General features: G+C 38.5%; 1 protein-coding gene across 3 annotated transcripts in view; it reads left to right on the plus strand.

The window, feature by feature from the left end:
- Positions 1–498: 498 nt before the first annotated feature.
- The window catches only part of rhbdf1a (rhomboid 5 homolog 1a (Drosophila)), a 28,593-nt gene continuing 14,170 nt past the window's right edge, over positions 499–14,921 (plus strand). For 2 of the 3 annotated variants that reach the window (XM_041975227.1, XM_041975236.1), the window contains exon 1: positions 499–866. The gene's annotated coding sequence lies outside the window, so the exon portion shown is untranslated. The remainder of the gene's footprint in view (positions 867–14,921) is intronic. The other variant, XM_041975244.1, reaches the window with a different exon arrangement.

The raw sequence follows: 14,921 nt of genomic DNA on the forward strand, positions 1-14,921 counted from the left end.
CATTCTGGCTCTTTGTACAAAAATAAACAATACAATCCCAGAAGATAACAATTGACAGTGATATCTCTGTGATGAGAAAAATGTTATGTAGCCTATTTATTACAAATAATTTGACATTCTGTGTGTTTTTACGGTCTCTTCCTGTTAGTCACAAAGGAACTCCAGACTGACTCTAAAGATTTAAAAATGAACAGCAGACAAAATCGTCAAAACTATGGATTATTTATTTATTTATTTATTCCTCCCAATGTGTTATGGTCTAAACTGCAAACCTACTGAGTTGTGTGATATGCAGCCTGCAGAAAATGTAAAGTTTTAGTGTAGAAATCAGTGTGGGTCATGATGGTCAAGGCTTAGTTCCTTACGCATTATTGGTTAGGATATCGCTTAGTCACCCCCAGTTTAACCTGGGAGAAGCAGCGCCTCCCTGTGTACACACTGATTGGTTAGAGTTGTAGATGGGCTTGACTTCCCCACAGACCGTCTTCAGTCCAGGGCGGGGCTGCCTCTCCACCAAGCTGAATTAGGCTACAACCGGCAGAGGGGAACTTACCCGGTCGCTTCATGGAGCAGTATGGGAATGCTCTGTCCGTAGCAGCGAAGCACAGGACTGGACAGCAGCCACATTTCGGCTACATCGTCCTATTTTCCCTCTGCTGCTGCTGTGATCAGGAGTGACACGATTGTATACTACGGCACCGGGATTGGCTTAAATATCTGCGGGGTGTAAAAGGAGCGCGTTTATTGCTGCGCCGCAGCCAGGATGATGTGACAAATCAGAAATCTGCTGCCTGTGGGAGGAAAAAATCTCTGAATCCGGATATTTTGTTTACTGGTGGACATCAACTGAGCTGGTTGTTATAAGGGTAAGTTGTGTAATTTTTTGGTTACTATGTGGGATCGCCCATACGAAAGGCAGCAGTCGGAAGAAGCGCTCACGCGTCGTGATCGAGAGAAACTAGCGTGTACTAGTCGACTGAATTACTGATCAATTAACTGGTCAGCATGGGAATCCTTTATATTTAATTGGTTCCTAACAAACGACACTCGTAAGAACGGAAAGTGCTGCGCAATTTGAGTTGCTTGTAGCAGAGTTGTCATTGTCAAAGTCTGTAATTTAAAGTGCTTATACTGTAGCCTGTAATTGGGTCCACCTTAAGGCCCAATCAACTATTTAAAAAGTACGATAAAGACAACACATCAAATAGATTTTCTAGTGGAATTAATGGCATGTAAAATGTGCCTTCTGTACACAATAATACACAGAGTGAATTGTTTACTTACTTTATTTTCCGCAGGAAAGCCATATGAGCTGGTTGTTTTCATTTATTATTATTATTATTATTATTATTATTATTATTATTATTATTATTATTATTACATTATGTGGTTGGAGGTTGACTACAGGAGAACAAAAAGACTGAGCATCAATGAGCATCGTGCAAACGTGAATAATCGTGCAACACGTCACGTAAAGTCCCACCATAACCCTTCCTACTCCCACTCCTAGTCCTCTTCCTTCTGGTCATCATCAGCATCTCCACCTTTCTTCTTGATGACAGTTTTTAAACTCATATTAATAGGCTCATATTAGTGTCACACATTTCCTTACGTATATACGTATATATATATATATATATATATATATATATATATATATATATATATTACATAATTCATGAGTTTAGAAAAGAAGCAATGTCACATCATCTTATTGAAAGCCTTGTTGAACCTCAACATGTTATTTTATCCGTAGATCTTTGTTTTCTTCTGAATTGTGGTCTTTGTGTGTTACTAATACAATGTGACTCAAAATGACTCATTGTAGAAAGTCACCAAATCATACACTGACAGATACCAGTTAAATGTCTAAATTTGACTCACCAGAAGTCAAACATTCCAGGATGGAGGCTCAAGCAGCCTACATATTAACAAACTACAATGTTGACAGGTTACACGCACCGCTGGCCTACAATACCTGGGCAGACTAAAGTGAAACTGTAGACATACTGTATTAGAAATTGCTGAGTTATTTTGGCAGACAGGACACAAGTGCACATGGCCTGGGTTGTGTGCCCAGTGTTCCTGAAACACTATCACATGCAGCAGGGGGATCATAGCTAAGGGTGATGTAATCACACCAATAAAGCAAGCTCCTGATGTGTGACAGTGGCAATCATGCTCATCCTCTGTATCTGCTCCAACTGGACTCTGGGCATACCAAACTGTGTGTATGTCTGGATGTTTATATGGGTAAGTGATACCAGGAAGGAGCTGGGAGTAGCTATGCTAAAGCAGGTCTATCATTCAGTCTGGTCTTTGTTGACTAGCTGGTATGCAAGTTTTCAGGGGGTTGTTGAGGGGACCACACTGTAGTCATGCCTGCATGACTCATAGTGCAGTATCTGTCTGTCATTCTGGCCAAGTGCATAGTTCTGTATAAATTCTTCATGATGTTGCCTTCAAATAAACTAGGGAGCAAGATTTCATGCTTGGTGGTCATGTTATCAAACTTAATTCACTGCTATCCTTTAGAACATGTTTATTTCCTGGTGAATGTGTGTGTGTGTCTACATACTTGCCATACAGTGGGCACTGATGTAGATTTGATGAGATGATGCAGTTTTTAGAAGACTGCAAAGCAACTAGATTTCCTGGAAGAACACTGCCTGTTCTCATACTTGGGCGTACCCTCTGCGATTGTTGGTCTTTTTCTTGAGTTTGCCTGTCTGAGTTAACAAGAAACAAACGTCACTGAGCTGAACAGTTCCATGTGTGCAGAGCACATGGTTCTCTAAATAACCTTGGGCTATTTAACCCACAGACACTTCTTTATTACTAAACTTGCTTACTAAAGAATCCCCCTTTTTTTAGACATTCTCAAGTTTACATTATTTTCTTCGTTTTGTAAAATTGCCTCTGATCAGTAGCTTCAAGAACATGTGGCAAGAGGATATAATGTAGAGGTCTATGATTGTTCTGATTGTTCTTGAAATTAATGTTTACTATTGGGAAATTTGGGAAATTTACTATTATCTAGTATTATCTGTCTCTGTTATTGATGGTTCTTTTATTTACTATGATTTGAATGCTTTCTATTTATGTATCTCAGATCTTCACATTCTTATAAACACTGATAGTATTCTTCTCATTTTTCCTAGGGCATTTTCTTCTTTCTGTCTTTCTTGTGAGTTTTTGCCTATTGCATACAGATTTGACCTTATTCATTGCAAAATAATCAATTCTACTTAAAAAAGACTGTGTGTGTGTGTATATATATATACACTACCGTTCAAAAGTTTGGGGTCACTTCCCTATTGAATCCCATGGCAAAGTGACCCCAAACTTTTGAACGGTAGTGTATGTATATATATATATATATATATATATATAAACTCACATACAATAACAGTAAAATTAGAGATCAAAAAATAGATTAACGCGATTAAAAAACATACGGCGCTTAATACGACTGTAATTAATTAATTGCAATTAATGCGATAATTTGACACCCCTAATATATATATATATATATATATATATATATATATATATACTGGTCATGAGTGACTCTGACTGTACAGCACTGAAAACCTAATGTTTGTAAGAAATTAACGATTTTATAGCAAAATAAAACTGATCAGTTAGAATATTATGCATCTCTCTTCATTGTCAGGGTCTGTTCTGCATGGAAGGTGCGACTGAGACTTGTATACTGCGATGATCTCTTTTAATATAGGCCACAGTAGCAGTAGCTAAAGAAGTCAAGCATGTTATCAAACTCGTTCTTCCACTTGAGAAACAGTATGAATACATTCCTGCCAAGTAAATGGGTTACAACTGATTTCACAACTGAGCTTTAACCGACACTTGCTTAAAAGCTTGTCAAGTATGTATGATGTCAGGAGACTCCACAGGCGGCATTTGATCACTGTCGTCGTCACTGCTAAGCTCGGATATGATTGACACTGATGTGGTTCTAGTTTCGACTGAGTTGTCAAAGAAGAAAAGTGATTTTTTTTTCTTTTGTTTTTAATAGTTTGGCATGCATAGCGCTGTCACTTGTGTCTGCTGTTCATTTGCTTTGGGGAATGTAAGAAGGTAGATCCAGCTTTGACATCAGGTTATGCAAAACAACACAGTATACAGTGGTTTTGGTACAGGAGTTTAATTAAAGTGCTTACTGTTTGTACAGATCATCATCCTATGGCTGCTAGGTTTCCTGGAAATACAGTACACAAAGTATTGCACAATGCCATTGTATTCCCTTGTTGTTGGCTCGTTGCATACAATTATACCATTCCTTTGACACCTTTGTGGCTGCATGATGCAGCAGTGGCCATGACAATGAAGTCAGTTGTGATGCAATGTTGTAATGCAGAAGGGCTATTTCAGGTCTACCTCTAAGCTTCCAAGGCTTCCATCTGCCAGCATGCCACCTTGCCTTTTTCTCAGTCAGCACCTCATCTGCCATGAGCTGTACAGCCACATTACAACCAACTTTCACAAACTGTCCAGAAACCTTTGATGCACAGGTTGGGAAGAAGGTTGTATATGTTACCACAAAGAAAATACATGTCACTGCGAATTATTTTCACTTTTAATTTAGCTAAGGTCAGCATCAAGCAGTGTCAAAGATGAAAACATCTAATTTGTAGTTATTAGTTACAGGGTGTTTTTAGTCTCATGGCTGGTGTTCTCGCTGACTTGGTATCTGCAGTTTTTTCACCTCAACGCAAAGCTCATTTTCAGAGCTGTAGGAATACTGCATGTATTTCAGAGACTGTGCAGCAGACACACAGCAATGGCTTTTTGACCTTTGATCTTCCTTTTTGAGTGTTAAGAGTTTCTCAGAGGGTGTGTCTGCAAGTAACTCAAGAAATATTTATCCTTACCAGACACTTCCAGACAGAAATGTAAATGCCAGGAATTTAGCAAATGCAAAGTTTTTCCTGTAAGAGACCGTAACAGTCACAGTTCACACAGGCTTAAATTACAGTAGTTAAGCTAACTTGTTAAGTTTTGAAAAACTGATGCAGTGTCCTTGTTGGAAGTGTACTTCATTTTTGTGTAGATCAGTGTCATTGTTTATAAAGTAAAGAGTTTGCCAGTCAGAGCATGCATGAAGTGCATGTCTTTTGTTACACACAAACAGATTTAGCTCATTTAGAATATAGTGTACCTTTTTTTATGTTTCCGTTTCCACATTGTTGTAATGGCAGCACTGAAAAGTGTGTTTACTTTTCCTTAGCTCACTGTCAACCAGAGGGCCAGTTCAAGGAACACCCTAACTGATACAGTATCCAAGCCCTGATACAGCAGCGAGTGTTTTAAATAGGATAGCCTTCCCCCTGGCCCACTCCACTCCACCACCCCTTCTTCACTCCCACCCCTCTATCTTTGGCGCAGCCAGTCGTCATACCCACAGGCTATGAATCCTTATTGTGTACTAGACTGCTAAACTTAAGTTGACTGTTCCCAGAATGGAAGTGCACACACATTTATATCTGGAGTGTTTCAACAGTCCCACCAACATGACATACCATGCACCAAACTCATTCCAGCAGCTTTCCCAAAAATTAGGGTGTGTTTTGGACTCCTGTGACTTTTTTTTTTTTTTTTTACTGCTTTTATTTTTCCAGAAGAGGTGGATCCAGTAAGAGTATGAATAGGTTTGCCTGAAACAGAACTTTTATAACATTAAAAACTACTGCTGAGGAGTCATAAAATGCAGTCGTACTACATGAATATTGAACTGTTTAACACAAATAGATTTAAGGTAATTGATCATGTACACTATCAGTCCAACGTTTGGACACACTTTCTCTTTGGATTTAATGAGAAAGTGTGTACTTTGACTGGTGGTGTGTGTATCTGTTTTTTTTTCTTTTCTTCTTTATTTATTTTGTTTGTCAAAGTAAATGATATGGCATCAATCCAGACACTATTTTACACATTTTAATGAACTTGATCAAGTAACTACACTTCCTTTGTTAACATCTTTCTTCTTCATCACACTACCAACTTTTCATTTGCCAGTAGACAGAGCTTGTAATGCTGCATGCCAGGGAAAATGATGTAAAGCATTTCATTTATGGTGCCCAGATGATCACACCCAGTTATAGTGAAGGCATCTTTTTGGAGGATCACTATGTGGTGTAATATACGCCCACAGAAAGGGGCAAAAACAAACTTGAACACTAATGAAAATGAAAAGTAATTCATTGCTGTACACTCTGTATTTGGATCAACAAGTTCTTGGTTTCACTTCTCTCTCTCTTTTTTTTAATCAGACACTCTGTCTACTCACCAACATATTTCCTAATAATTTCATGACAGTATTTTTCAAGGTTGTCAAACCATAAATGGGGTTATTAAAGTGCCCCTGTGTGTGTGTGTGTGTGTGTGTGTGTGTGTGTTGTGACCTGAGGGAAAAACTGACTTTAGTTTCTTATACAAAGAGTCTGTGTTTTCTTGTGTGACATCAGGAGTGAGGAGGCCTTCTCTTTACTGAATCTGTGATTGTCCCAGAGGACCTGCCCTAGGCTTCCCTCTTTTCCTGTGCTTTTGTCAGGAGTTTTCCACAGATCTGTTGTCCCTGTTGCTTGATTTCAGCCTTTCTTCTTCCTCAGCTTTCATCGTCAGATTTACAACTCTGAGCCCAGCTCAAAGTTAGCAGTTCTGCCTGTACGTGATCAACTCGGTGTTCCCTTACAACGCAATGATGTGCATTATCTTTTGTTGGTGCAATTGTATCCATGTTAAAACCATTTTGATGTTAGAAGAGAATGGTTAAATATTCATGTTATTTTCCCTGAAAAGACTTGGTATAATTGTAGTAATCATCTAAAAGTGTGCTAGTAATTCAGATTTTAAGAGTTCAGTGATATTCAAACCAATAGATAGTCCAACCAACAGCCACACATCTGTAATCTGTGTGAGATTCTCCTGAGTAGGCCATTGACATCATTAAATGATTATCACTTGTTGTGACACAGAGCACTGAATCTCATCTCACATTTTTCTGAGTCATTGCTCCCTAATCTACACTGTTTATGTTCTCTGCTAAAATGTCTGGTGACCCACATTTGCTTCTCTGTCAAGTCAAAAGATTTCTCCTGTGGACTGAAATGCCAAGGACTATATCAGAAACACGTATTATAATCTTTTTTTTTTTTGTTTGTTTTTTTTTTTGTTTGATGTTTGATCTGTGTGATTCCCACCACATCACAGAAATGGTGAAATATGTTCTTATTTGTCAATCAAATAATGCCCAACCAGAATAACTTTGTAACACTCATTATGGTAGCTCCCTGCATCTCTGGCTTTTCTTTCATCCGTGTGTTGGCCTGTACAACAGATGAAAGGGATTCAAATTTGGTAGCTTTATTAAAATTACGTAGCGGTTTTATGTGGAACTTTAATGGCTTTCCCTCTCTCTAATCCAGAGATGGACCTGAAGATTAAATAGGTCTCTGTTGCTGTTATCTCTACAATAAAATAAAATTTAATCCTCCTACCTGCAGAAAATCAAGTTTGTATTATAATATCCCTCACAGAGGCTCTGTGACGGTGATTAGTTATGCTAAATGTGTTTTGGTAAGGGATGAAGGTACTGGTGTTGCATGCTATGTGCACAACTGCATGCACATCTGTATGCTCCTTGACATATACATTATGTTCAAAATTCACAACCCACATGTGCCCAAGTGTACATATCCCTTGAAGCCTTTGACTAATTTCAACAACTCCATGAAATGACTTCATAATGATCTTTATTAAAGTGCTATGAAGGTTACTTTAATAAATAAATCAATAAAAAGGAAGCATGACAATTTGGATGGCTTCTGAGCAACATGGTGAAGAACAATTGAGTTCTGTTGTCATTGTGTATAACCTGAATTAGAATTCTGTATTCTACACTTCTTATCTACACTTGATCTTCTTTGGAAACTCCTTCAAACAACACTTGACTTTGGATGACTCCTAAAGATCATACAAAATCTATTCCAAATTTCAGTCTATTCTACTATGGCTAATCTGACTACTACAGGCCATGTCAGCTTTGACTTCCCACTACATTGGAATCTCTTGCTGCCCTCATTCTTGCACATGAATTTGCAGCAGGCCAGCCTTAAAGAAGGTCTTTTATTTATGGCATAAGGTGACGTACATCCCATCATGACAGGGATGGGATGTGTATGTTTACACATGCAGTGTAGATGTGTTCCTGTGCATGTGAGCAAATGTATGTTGTTTCCGTGGTCGTGTGGACCGGACACAGAGAATGCAGCTAGTCTGGAGCATGTTTCCTGCCTTCATTTACACATTGACCCCTCCTCTGTTCTGCATTTCCTTCCTCCTAGCTCTCACCAGTAAAACAAGCAGTAACCTGACCTCTTCATGCTGGTGGTCTCCTCCAGAGGATGTGACATGACAAAGCTAATGGCTGTCCTTTTGTGAAGTATTTTTATTCCTGATGATAGATCAGATAGCAGTTACGATAGTGGTAACACAGCTTGAAAACTTTTTTAATTACTCTTCTGAATTCAACTTTCTATATAATCATCCATATGTATTTGCAGTAGTATTATTAAGTTAACTTGTCTTGTGCCTCACACTGAGTAATTTTCTAAGCTGGGAATTTGCTTGGTGAGCCATTTCCATTGATGGAAGAATAAAAACTAGAGCCTGTTCCTCCTTTTTCTAACTAAGATCAGACTGCACAATGACCCCTGTTCAAGCTCAGTTCACATCAGCCCATACAATGAAGCCTTTTGTACCCTTGATTCAGGCTGATATCATGCTGGAAACTATTTAGATGGGGATCACATGTTGTCAAGACACGCTATTTCATAAATTCTTCTCTTACTAACTTAACAAGAGAATGCCAACTCTCCTGTAGACAATAAGATGCTTGTATGAAGTCTCAGGACACATTTTGGAGGACAGGGATTAGGGGGAAGAAAAAACAGGACTTACCTCCCTTTGTCTAAAACAAATGTTCATTTAAAACTTTAAATTTAAAAAAGTGCATGTAACAAGGGTACGTTACAGAGAAGGGAAAGATAACTAAAAATTCTGATGCTAATGCTGTTGATCTCATGATTATAGAGAGAGTTGCAAATAGAGATTTATAATGTTCATCTTTGTCATGATGTCAATCTGGTTTGACAGCCTATTATTTGATTTGGAAATTTCATATTGCAGCAAAAGTATTTCCAAGCCTTAACAAAGGCTTTTAGATTTATGGAACTTATTGCCTATAAAATTATATAATTGCTTGGAAAAACATTTAGAAAACAAAGTTATTCATTTTACTCATTGCATCATAAGAGCAATACTGCATGCATGTTTTACTAAATCTAATTATCCTTTCAACCCTACGAGCAGAATAAACTAGATCATAAATTAGACTTTCCAGTCAGTTTTAAATATCTGTCTCTGGTCAGTATCATCTTGTTGAATTTCATTAACTGCACTCAACACACACTTTATCTGTCCTGGCACATACTCTCTATACTCCAGTGTGAAATTGTGCAGTAGGTCTAAGGAGCTACCAGATTTTCCCACTCTTGTAGGCCACAGGTAGAGATACAGTAAGCTGATGATGAGCTTTTATGGCAAACAAAAGGTTTCTAGCATCCAAACCTCAAACTAGCTGCTTACCAATTGCTTAATCCCCAAATATTTAAGGCCATTTCATTGTGGGCTGATTTTGTTTTTTAATTTATTTTTCTTTTAACTGGGTGTTACCTGATCTAACTGAAGTGGTTTCAAAGTATACACACAGTTGTTTTGTCATTGTACAATACCCTATCTAGTTGTCTTGACTCGTGTTATAAATACATAGCCCATAGTAAGGGAATCTTTGCTGTCAGCTGCTTCCTGAAGATTAGAGTGACAAACACTGTGAGATATTACACAGGTTTAGAAAGTGAGCTTTACTTTTCCACCAAAAGCCTTTGCAATCTCCCGTAGGGAGCTGAAAACAGGCTTGTTAACAGTAGCGAGAAAAGAGATGGCCTAGCTAAATGTCATGTGCAGCTACCAGTATATGCACAGTAGCTCCAGAAAGACTGTAAATAATTTACCTGTGCACCATGATTAAATAATTCAGGTGCTGAATTAGCCACACATATAATAATTATTCTTCTTCATTGCAAAAGAAAGGATGAAAACTTGAACCTAAGGAGAGATAATAGTCAGTTGAATGATTCTCTGTTGGTTTACACACTAAAATTAACATTATTACATTTGCTATTTTAGTTTCTGTGTGATGTAACATGCCTCACCACTCCTCCATATTGATTTCCTATGCAGGATATTACTTCACAGTGAAAGACTTGGTCTTGTGCTGATAAAATAATAGAGCACAATCATCTAGCTCTTGCACTTGTCTGGCAACATTTAAGACTTTGCAGCAGAAGGGAAGGAGTGTGTGCTGAATAATGGCAAATACAGGTGGTCATTTCTTTCACAGAGATCAGTGCACACATCTGCTTCTTTATATCAACTTGATAAGCACAGCATTTGAGAGGAGTAGTCTTATTTTTGTCCGATGTTTGTTATGTTGGGTTCAGTTTCATCCAAATGTAGATTTGCAGAGGAGCTCTTTAAATAGATCACATGCACACAGACTGCTCTTAAGAAGCCATTTATAATTTTATGAGCTATTCATATCTCTGGCGCTTAGTAAACAGTGTTTTGATTGTGAGAGAGCCACTGTTGGACTGTGTACAAATCTGTCACTCCACACTGAAACCACTGCAACTGATATGGGGAGTTTGTATTGTTAAAATAGACAGAGTGCTTATAGCTTGAAGTAGAAGATCTGTGAGAAAAACATGGGGAAAACTGCAAAACAGCTGCTCCACCTTTCTTGGCTTGAGGTTTTCTCCATGCCCACTATTTACCTTACCTTACTAGTCACAGCAGCATTGCCTGTCCACCATGCATGCCCCCTGGCTTGCTGTGACACTTGATCTCAGGGTCAGCTGCAACAGATATTTCTGCTGTCTCTCTGTGTGTTTTTTTATGTCATAAGGGCTGGTTTGGTGTGACAGACTGTCACATGTCACTAGGGTTAATTCAGATGACTGCAGCTTTTACTAGTGCTCAGTTGCACTTCCCTCTGGCCTGTGGCTGCTTGTAGAGTATTTTCCTTCATTAACTAAATTAAAAAGAAGAATAAAGACACAGGGGTCTTATGCTTTATTGTGGCTTTTGTTTGGATGAGTGAGGAGCCATTGCTTTCATTGTTGTAAATAAGTGATTCTATAACATTAAGCTGAACATTTGCTTTTGTTACATCAGTCGTTATTCTGTATTTAAATCAGCATCCACAGCTTATAAAGTCTTTTGGCATTAATGCCAGCTCTGTTTTTAACACATTTATTTTTAGTGCTTGTCACAGTTTTGTTACTGTTCTTCTCACCTGAATGAAATATCAGTAGCTTTGTAGTTTTTGCCAGCTTCTTAATTCTCTCCAGCTAGCGGCACAATGTGCTATATAAAGATCAAAAGCCTTGTTCTGCAGTTAATATGCAGTTGGGCCTCAGATTCTTATAGAAACTACACATGACTGAAGTGTTAGTGTGATCTTATCTAAATGTCATTTAATTTGGGTAATAAAGGAAAAAATCTTTAAATCTCTTTATATTTTGTAATTTCATAGTTCTGCTGCTGAAAGTAAAACTTAGGGAGTGCAATTTCACTCCATTGTTTCCAGTGTTAAGCCTTGCCTCCGGTGTGGAGAGTGATATAAGAAACAATGAATAGTAGGAGCATTTATAGTAAATGACTAACTGTTAGAATATGTGGAAAATCTATGATAACCGGTTTGTGCTGTCAAGTTTTTGTGTGCAATCTATTTATCAACCTGGAAACTACATATATTAAACAACCGTTAAAACTTTGTTTAGCATAGAAAACCTTGCTAATACAATAAAAAGTGTAATGCTACATAATTTTCGAAAGCTAGAAAAAAAATAGCAGCAGAAACACAGGGAAAGGTGGAAAAGGGCCTGAGGCCAGGAAGCACTGCAGGTCTCAAGAATGAGGTTTCCTGACTTCTCCTCCACTTAGATTAATAAGGTCGTCCATCCTGTCTATGCATGCTAGGCAGGCTTTCTTCCTTTCCACTGGCCACCTTGGCTCAAAAATTCCTCCTGTGAGCAAGCAGGACCCTACCTGGCACAACACTGTAGCTCTGTGAGCCTCATTCATGCAGCTCTCTCAGCCACCTTGAGTGTGGCTGCACTCTCCTGTGAAGGAAGGACGTAGCAGTAGAAGACACAAAGTGCCCGGAAACCAGCCAGCTCTTGTCCGTTATGGTTGGACTACATTTGGTTTCCAGCTCTGCCATTTTAGCTTGGTTCTGTTTCAGCCAGGAATCATGTGGAATGTGGGTAGGGAACACATAGAGATTTTAAATGTCCTTGGATTGAGAGCTTTTCAACAATATGCAAATATTTTTTAAGGCTAACTTACTTTGAATTTGTTTTGGTCAACTATTATTTTTCTCTACCTGCAAAATGTTAAAAATCACATGTACTTGGGTAATTCATGATGTTCTGTCCTGTGGGACTAAGCATCTTTAGAAAAGAGACTACTATAAAAGGGCCTCTGCCTGATTACTATTTTATTTATTTATGATGTATGTGAAACAAGAGAGCAGCACTGTCTTGCAGGCCTATACACATGTTTGAAGCATAAAAGCAATCAGAAAAAAATAACTATGTTCTGACATTAATAAAGCACATAACAGAGCAGCAGCACAGCCCCCTCTCCATAGACCTTTTCTCTCATGCTCTTCAGTGCATTCCAGTTGGTAATTGGAGTTCTTTCAGCTGAGCTTGTCTTCTCTTTTACAGAAAGTTTCACCTGTGACAGCTCGGCTATTGCCATAAGCTAGCGTCTTTCACTACATGGCTAGAGACCATTAATAAGTGATTATTTGAAAGGTTTTCACTGAAAACTCCATCATGCCCGAGTTTGTATTCAGAATATAATGTAACAGTTTGCAGCTCCCCGCAACAACCTAGGGTACTGGTTATGCCTGTCAACCCCAGTCATTGTGGTCCATCAAATGTCTCTTGCACCTGCAGAAATGTAAGCTTGTCCTCTGTGTTTTGGTTTGCCTGTCTGTCCTCTGCTGCCTAATGTGTGCTGGACAGGCAGTGTCAGCCCCAGAATGAAAAACAATCTATGTAGGGAAGCTGTGGGTCTTGTGATTGAGTGGGAAGTGTGAGGTTTTTTTTTTTTACACAGAGCAGGAAGCCAGTCTTACAAGGCCCAATGCTCACTTGTTGATGCGAGTGTTTTCCCTCTTTAGATGTGACTCAGGAAGTCAAAACAAATCCTTTGAGAAAATAGATTAAATCATGGTGGTCAAAAGAATGTGAGCCTCGAATCAGCACTGGGAATGTAAATATGGTGGGAAACTAACATGCTTCAAATTTTTACCCTACACTATCCATCGCAGAAAAAAAGCTACACAACCACCTTGAGAGTAAGACAAAACATTATGGTACATTTATTAAACAGTAGCAAGTAAAATAGTTTGAATACTGTTGTGTTGTATCACCAAGTTATTGCTTTTTCTTCTTTAATTTTCTCTCGTTCATGAACCTAGATAATACATGCTGTCAAGGAAGAGCTAATCCTCCAACCTGGATATTTGCCAGAGACTGTATTCAATGCTTCTTCCCCAAGGATATCTGCTTTTGAAGGACTTCCTGCTTATAATGCTTAATTTTTCTCAGGCAAGGACCAGCCTTGAGTCTAACCTTCTCCGTGCTGTGATTTGTAATTTTCACAGTGAGAAATGCATGGAAGGTGATCATATTTGTGTTGGCATTTTAGCAATGACTATGCCAACTGTTCCAGCTAAACTCCTCCTTAAACACGAGTTGCAGCCCATTGCCAGTTTTACTGCTTTGTTGACATTGGAAGCAGACAAGAGGGAAAGAAGGATAGAGTTCCCAGTCTCTTGGCTTTGATTTTTGCTGAACTTTGGAGGTTTACCATGGGCTTCAAGCGTACACTCTTATACTACACTGGTCAGCAGACTATTGGAAACCATAACAGTAGCTGCTTGGTTGTATCAATGCTTCAGCATCAAATTTGGTTGCATGATGTGCTATACTTATTGTGTGTGAGCATTCAGAGCAACCAGAGGTTAAGCCTGAAGTAAAATTAGCTCATCGTGTCAACCGCTTCCCATCCAAGCCTGTTTCGTTCTGTAGCTGAGAAGCGGATGCTCCTTCCCCCTTCACTGATCTGCTCTGTATCAGGAACCCTGTTTAAACTAATGGCAAAAGTAATCAAATGCTAGATATTCTAGCCTGGAGCAAGATAGAGAATTGTTATTGCAACAATGAGCCCTGCAAAAGCTGAAATACTCGTGGCACATTTATATTTTCCTTATACTAATATCTGATAAGAAATATTATATTTTGTTTTTATTAGTTTTCCTTTTTTTTAATAATGTGAAATGATGTTAAATCACAAAAAAGTACTGTATATAGGCCCAAAGAGAAAACGAATAAATAATTTTAAAATGATGTCATGCTGTCTGTAGGTCTTATCTCTCTCCTGACTTGTTTCTGGCTTTGTGTTAGTCAGCTTTAGTCTACTCTGCTTTGCTAATCTTTTATCACAGTCTTGACAATGTCACTAGAGGTCACGCAATATTCTCGATAAACAACTAGAATGCGCGCAAGGCCAACAATTCCAGACAGATAAAAAATGAATATGAAACAGTGCTGCAACAACTTAAAGTATGCCTAGTTTTATTATAAACACTGAACTTTCTCAGGTATTTGTAGTTGTCTCCACCACTGTATTGTTTCAGAAATGTCAGCTCGGTCAGAAAGACCTAGACTGTAACTGCAAAGATACTGGCGGTGAACCCTGCC

Source organism: Melanotaenia boesemani, chromosome 2, assembly GCF_017639745.1.
Source record: "Melanotaenia boesemani isolate fMelBoe1 chromosome 2, fMelBoe1.pri, whole genome shotgun sequence".
Lineage (NCBI taxonomy): Eukaryota > Metazoa > Chordata > Actinopteri > Atheriniformes > Melanotaeniidae > Melanotaenia > Melanotaenia boesemani.